Source organism: Cavia porcellus, unplaced genomic scaffold, assembly GCF_034190915.1.
Source record: "Cavia porcellus strain 051 isolate PalLab524CR breed Dunkin Hartley unplaced genomic scaffold, mCavPor4.1 scaffold_4, whole genome shotgun sequence".
NCBI lineage: Eukaryota > Metazoa > Chordata > Mammalia > Rodentia > Caviidae > Cavia > Cavia porcellus.
In genome coordinates this window covers 9,977,658-9,984,554 of record NW_026947487.1, presented here as the reverse complement: position 1 = coordinate 9,984,554, position 6,897 = coordinate 9,977,658, and positions in this window count along the sequence as shown.

Here is a 6,897-nt window from a genome sequence, read left to right as displayed (position 1 = left end):
CGAAGTGCTGGTCACTGCTTTTCACTGGAACATCTGTTAGAATGTCCTCCCCAAGGGCCACAAGAGATGGCTTCCACCAGACTGTAATTCCTAAGAGCACAGCGTTGCAAGAAGTAAAACACTCCTGAGTCCTGCGTGTCATGTGTGGGGCTTGGGAAGAAAACAAAAATAAATAAGTCAATTTTCTCAGAAATTGTTTGAATTCCAAGGCAAAAATTTTACCCGAGCCAGAAACAGTGGCACCTTGCCTGTAAAATCCCAGGCAGTCACACAACAAGTTCCAGCTTGGTAAATTTAGTAATTTACCAAGGCCCTGTCTAGAAATAATCTTAAAAACAGGGTAGCAGGTGGGGATGGAGCTCATTGTGAAAATCCCAGGTTTAATTCCAGTACTGCAAAATCAAATTATAAAGTAAAAATAATATAAATTTCACTTGCAGGACCAAGAGGGCCGCTACCCAGTGACCTCTACTCCTTCCTCCCTCCTGACCCCTGAGCTCTGCGCACACACACCTGTAGGGACATGAGTGACCGTCGGGCCTGGACCAAGCCTTGTTGGCGCTGGCTTCAGCTGTCCCTAGAACCACTCCTCGAGGTCATTTCCTGGCCCTCAGCCACCAGCCCCTTCTCTCCGCCCAGAGCACCCGGGCCCCACCCGTCCAGGTGCAGGGCTTTGGCATCACTGGCCAGACTTGATCCCCTGCCATCCTGCATGGCCACAGCAAGAAGCAAGGCCCCTCTGTCCCCTCAAAGTGACACTGGGCCCACATGATCCGCAGCTGTAAAGAGCCATCTGGTTGTCATCACAGTCGAGGATGGGACAGGCAAGGTCTGCATTTTCTCTGAGAGGCCCAGAAGTCTCTCCCTAGAGGAATGAGCGTAAGCAAAGGCAAGGCCACAAGGCGGGAGGTTCTCCCTGCCTCTCCCTGGCCGCTGTCCTGCTCATAGCAGACAGAGGTCCCTCCTGTCCCCCCTGGAGCCGTCCCCGGGCCTCACCCCCCAGGACCAGCCTCCGCCCCTCTCTCCTGCTGCCGTTGGGCCTGGCCCTGCCTTACTTCTCCACGTTAGAAGAAGAAAAAGAAAGTAAGAAAAGGAAGCACGAGCCGGGCAGGCGGTTGGGTTGGGGAGGGGGCCCTGGCTGGGAGCAGAAGTCGCTGACACAGCGCGGTGGCCTTGTGGTTGGGGCCCCGGGCGCAGGCGAGTGCTTGTGGTGAGCATGATAACCGGCAGAGGATTCGGAGAATTTCCGAAGGTTTTGTAACGAGAGGTGACAGGGCCCAGCCTTGATAACAAGGTGCAGAGGCACCATGCCAAGAAGCTGGGCAGCAGTAACAACCAGGCTTGGCAGGAGGGGACACAGCTGCCCCATCCTGCACGAAATGCAGGCGAACGGTGATTTTGGAAGATCTCCCTTGCCTGGGGCAGGAAGGGAGATGAGCCCGCGGGGCCCCTTCCTGGCCCCGTGTGTCTCCAGCCAGGCTGCCACCACAGGGGTCAGCTCTGAGGTGTCCCCATTGCTGGCTCCTTTCTCTTCCCTGCCTCTCAGGATCCTGACCTTGATGGCAGCGGGTCAGGTGGGAAGCAAGGGGTGAAGGTGAGGAGGGAGAGCCTCCCAGGGGCCTGGGCTGTGTAGACACACTCAGCACAGACGAGGTCACCAAGGCAGGTACCATGGGCCCTCAGTGACTGTGGGTAGACTTCACAGCATACACACATACCCCACTTCCCGGTATCACCTCCTTCCGTGCACCCCAGGAACCAGGCTGGCACTCTAGGCGTTTGTCAAGTACACCCCGTCCCTGTTCTTCAGGGCCTCAGTACTTTGTACCAGCCAGGCCCTATACCCATAAGACCTGTCCCTTTTTTTCCCACTGGTTCAAATGATTTCTCTTCCATGCCGACATCTCCCTTACCCTTACCCTCCAACCAGGAAAGCATGCAGACATCTACTTTGCACATCCTTCCCTGAACCATTCATCTTGGTGTCTCTTTTCCAGGCTTCAAAGAGAGGGGGGATATGTCTTAACTTATCCCATCATCAAATCGAGGTCAGAGCCTGGCATACAACAGGCCGTCTGCTGATAGATGGATGGATGGATGAATGAATGGATGAGTGAGTGATGAACCAGTGGGTGGGTGGATGCACAGATGGACAGTGGGTGAGTAAGTAGATGGTAGATGGATGATGGATGGATGGATGGATGGATGGATGGATGGATGGATGATGGGTGGATGGATGCTTGGGGAGGTGCATGAGTGAATGGAATGAAGGCAAGGTCCAGGCAGAGGAGGGTTGCTGGTGGCCTGGAGGTGGAGCAGGTTCTTTCTCTCCTCTGGCTTAAGGCCAGGGTCCCCGGATGCTGGAGAGTCCTTCACTTTATCTCCCACCAGAGGCTCAGGCAAGTCTCTTATCTCTGCCCATCTCTTCAGAAATATGTCAGGGATGACAGATCTTCCCTTTGGCAAGTTCTAGACCACTGGCAAACCCTGAAGAAGGAAAATGGGAGGATTGATCCCAGGTCAATGCCATGAGCAACCCCCTGTGAGCCCCCAGCCATTGTTCCTCCCTCCCTGGGCTTCCCTGAGGGCTCTCCTCATGCAGCCCAGCTCCCCAGGAAGACCTGCCCACAATCTGGCGTCACACTGGGCACTCAGGAAGAGGTCCCATCCCCAGAGGCACAGGCACCTGCCAACCACACTGGATGCAGCCAGGAGCCAGAGAGGGTGGGTAGAGGACAGGAAGTGGCCGAGCGCTGACAGGCACTGGTCTCAAGCAGACTTCACAGGTTTGGTTCTGAGTTTTGGAGGAAGTGAGTGGTTCACACCTGATGAGTTAGGGTGCTAGGTGTCTGGATGCTTCTTCTAGGAGAATCTAATGCTGAGTACCCGGAAAGAGCAGCCCCCATACCATGGCCCCTCAAGGGACAGGGCCCAGCACAGCCCCACACAGACACTGAAAAGCAACAAGACTGTGACTTCCTGTCCCTTCAGCTGTTTAGCCCCACACTGTTGCTTGGTGAGCTCTGGGGCCTTTTCTGCCTGGGCACATGAGAGTTCCTCCATTCCCTGAGACAACTATTTATGCTTCTGGCCTGAGGGCCTCCTCAAGTGTCTTCCCTTCTGGAACTTTCAGAAACTTCCATCTCCTCCATCCCCCATTTTCTTTCCTCCATGGGGCAGGCGACGCTTCTCAAAGGAGGAGGTGTTTCCTGCTTCACTGCATGAGTGTATCTAGGGTCTCTGCCATGGGATCAGACACTGGCACTAGTCAGGTGAGGTAACCAAACCTGCCTGACCTGCACTTCCTCTTGGTGACAGGGATGGTGGTCAGTGGGAGGACTGGATGAGAGGGCACTGGGTAGTGGTTCTGTTGTTAGTCCTGCTTCCTACACAAGCACACGCACACGGCTGTCCTCTTTCATGCCAGAGTCACAAGGCCCACAGTCCCAGGCCCTGCCAGGCCAGGAGAAGGCGCTGCCCACAAAAACCCCTCAGCGGTCTTGCGGCAACCTCACCTCTGAGCCAAATCAACAGCACTATGGGACACTTGGCACCACTGTGTCACCCATTAAACATTGTACCGGATCAAGGGTTCCCAGAACAAGGGGGCATTTTCCGGACCCTGCTGCATCAGGAAGGAAGGGGAGCCAGGCCTGTGGCCAGGGTCCCTGATAGGGAACCAAAGGCCCGGAGCAAGTGGTGTTGGGCCAGACCTAGAGACTACTTGGTAATGGAGAAACCAAGGCTCAGGAGATGGGACCTGAAAGCTCCAGGGTCACATGACAGGCGTCACCAGCTGGCATCACTTGACTCTCTTTCCTTTGCTTTATGTCACCTCATCATCCCCCTGCCAGGAATCCACGCGATCTTTCTTTGCACACATGCACGGACAATATTAATAACTTTTGAAGGTGCCTCATTTTTAAACCTCACCTAGGATCACTTTGTTCCTGAACTTTTTATGCTGATCTTTCTTGTGATTGAGGTGACACACATACAACCTGCAATTAACCGTTTGAAGCATACGGCTCGGTGACATTTAATTCTCTCACAGTGCTGAGCAACCCCCAAGCTCTCTCCACTTAGCTAGACTTTTTTGTCACTGTATAATAACACCTCATATGCATTAAGAGATCACTCCCCCTTCCTTCTCTATGCCTGCCTCTACCGGCCTTTGCCCTCCTTCCTGCCTCTGTGGATTTGCCTGTGCTGGATATAACTTACAGAAAGACAACATGTGGTCTCGGGTATAAGGTTTTCAAACCTCATTCCTCTGTCAAACAGCAAGAGTATCCATTCTTTCTATGGCTGAATAATATTCCACTGTACGACAAACTGTGTGTCTTTATCTGTTCATCCAGTGATAGGCCTTTGGATCATTTCATTCTGTTTAAACACAGAGAAACACTGAAAGAAAAGCATAGCCAGGCATGGTAGCACACCCCTGTGATCTCAGCACTGGGGAGGCTGAGGCAGGAGGATCACTGCGAGTTCAAGGTGAGCCTAGGCTACCTAGTGAGTGCAAGGGAAGCCTGAACTACATAGGGAGACCTGGCTCATGAGAGAGAGAAATAAGAAAGACAGAAAGACAGAAAGACAGAAAGAAAGAAAGAAAGAAAGAAAGAAAGAAAGAAAGAAACACACATTTTCCCAGTTCTCACCCACACACCTCACCCCACTCGGTCCTCAAGCACTTTGGCGGGCTTGTCTGAAGACGGCCATGGTCACACCCACCCGCCCATCCTCCGCACTCCCCACCACACAGTCACAGCCTCAGGCTAGCGCCTGATTACTGTACCCATCTACCTCCCAGTTCCCCCAAGAAGTCTCTCTCGAGCTTTGGATTGGTTTGCTTGGTCTGTTGATTATTTGGGGTTTTGTTTTGTTTTGATTAAGGTGCTATAAAGTTTCCCCCATCACAGGTACATTTGGAGTCTCTTTTATGCTAAATCACTTCAAGATTTTGTCTCTGTGACATTGGCCTTTCAAGGAGTACAAACCTTTCAGTCCTATACAGAACGGAAACTTTGCCTGGTTATTTTGTATTGCTGTCATTTAACTTGTACCTCTGTCCCCTGTAAGTCCTGTGATTTGGGGCTAAGTATTTCACTGATAGGGTGTCTTTCTTTTCCTTTGTGGTATGAATTTATTCATTTATAAGTGGTGTGTTTTTACTTGACACCTAGTAATTATATAAATATTTATGGGGTAGAGAGGGATGTTTTGATACATACATCAGCAGGTTTTTAAAAAAAATTGGGGGGGGGGGCTGGGGATTTAGCTCAGCGGCATAAGCGCCTGCCTTGTAAGCAGGCAGTCGTGAGTTCAATCCCCGGTACCGATAAAAAGAAAAAAGAAAAAAAACTTTTGGAATGGTACTGGGATGAAAGCCAGGGCCCGAGGCCCACCAGGAAGCCCTCTGCTGAGGAGCTACAACCCCAACCCCGTTCTCTCTTCTATAATTTAATGTCCAAGTCTCTTAGATAATCTTGGTTTCTAACATAGTTACTTTGTTTTATTTGATGACGCTGATAAACTACCTTTAGAACTACCATGTAATCATTACTACCACCGACAGCAAACCTACTGAGGAACTCTTGGGGATTTTTTTTGTTTGTTTTTCTGGTATTGGGGATCAAACTCATGACCTTGTATTTACCAGGCAAGCACTTGAGCCACTGAGCTAAATGCCCAGCCCCTGAGTAACTCTTTAGCTGTTTTGCTGTTCTGTCTGCTCAGAGTATGAGCAGCGTATTTTTAAAACTTTATTTAAATACATTTTCTGTCCTGTGGTCAGGCTCTCTAATTTACAGTTTGGTTTCCATACTCCTGTTAGTGCATGATTCTGAGGTTTACCTCTTTCTGATTTTTTATTTAATTTGCTTAAATGTTTTTGAAGCTTTAAACCATGTATAAACTATATGCAAATGATCCAAAACACGAAACTATATTAAAAATCTTATTTGGAGCTGTTTTGTTCCCTTGTCAATCTGCTCTTATCCTCTTCCTCTTCCCTTAGTTTCTGGTTTACTCTTCCTGTATTTATTTCTATGTGTGTGGATGCACACATGTGTGCATATGTGTGTGTGCTTGTGTGTGCAGGCATGTACAAGTGCATAACACATATTGCTATTTTCTCTTTCTGACACAACATATGCTAATAGTGTGGATGGGAACCTGCAGTCATGGGGAGAAAATGGATTTAAATAAGGCAAGTGTGCTCCTCTCTGCAGATCGTGGACTTGAACAAGTCCCACGATCCCTCTGTGCCTCCATTTCCTTGGGTATAAAACGGCATAAAAACACCTACTTGTTCAAGCCAGTAGTCCCAGAAGTCTAGGAGGCTGAAGCAGGAGGATGGCAAATGTCAGCCCAGACAAGGAAACTCAGCAACATATCAAGAACCTGTCTCAATTTTTTTTTTTTAATTGAGAAGGCTGGGGAATGCAGCTAAGTGTGACTGCCTCAGGTTCAGTCTCTGATACTGGGAAACAGCAACAACCAAACTACCTCATATGGTGTGGGCCAACATTGAGGATTTTCTGACATCACACGGAAGGTTACATTCCTGATAGCCTAAGGAGTGAAATGCACCAAACAAGCTAGCAGAACACTGTTAAAATGTTTCAAAAAATTTTTAAACCTCTGTACCAACACACATAAGCCCCAGGACCTACAAAGAAAAGATAGAGGTAACTTCATGAAAACATAAAACGTCTCAAAAGCAAAGGGCAACTGTTTGATGTTAAAACATAAGAAACGAAAGAAAGATTTTGCTTGCAGTGGGCTTAAAACACAGCAGACAGAATGGTTTTGAAGAACTATCCGGCAGTGTCTGATGAAGCTTAGACACACACCTACTCTATGACCAGGTCGCTTGGGCCCCAAGTGGCTACA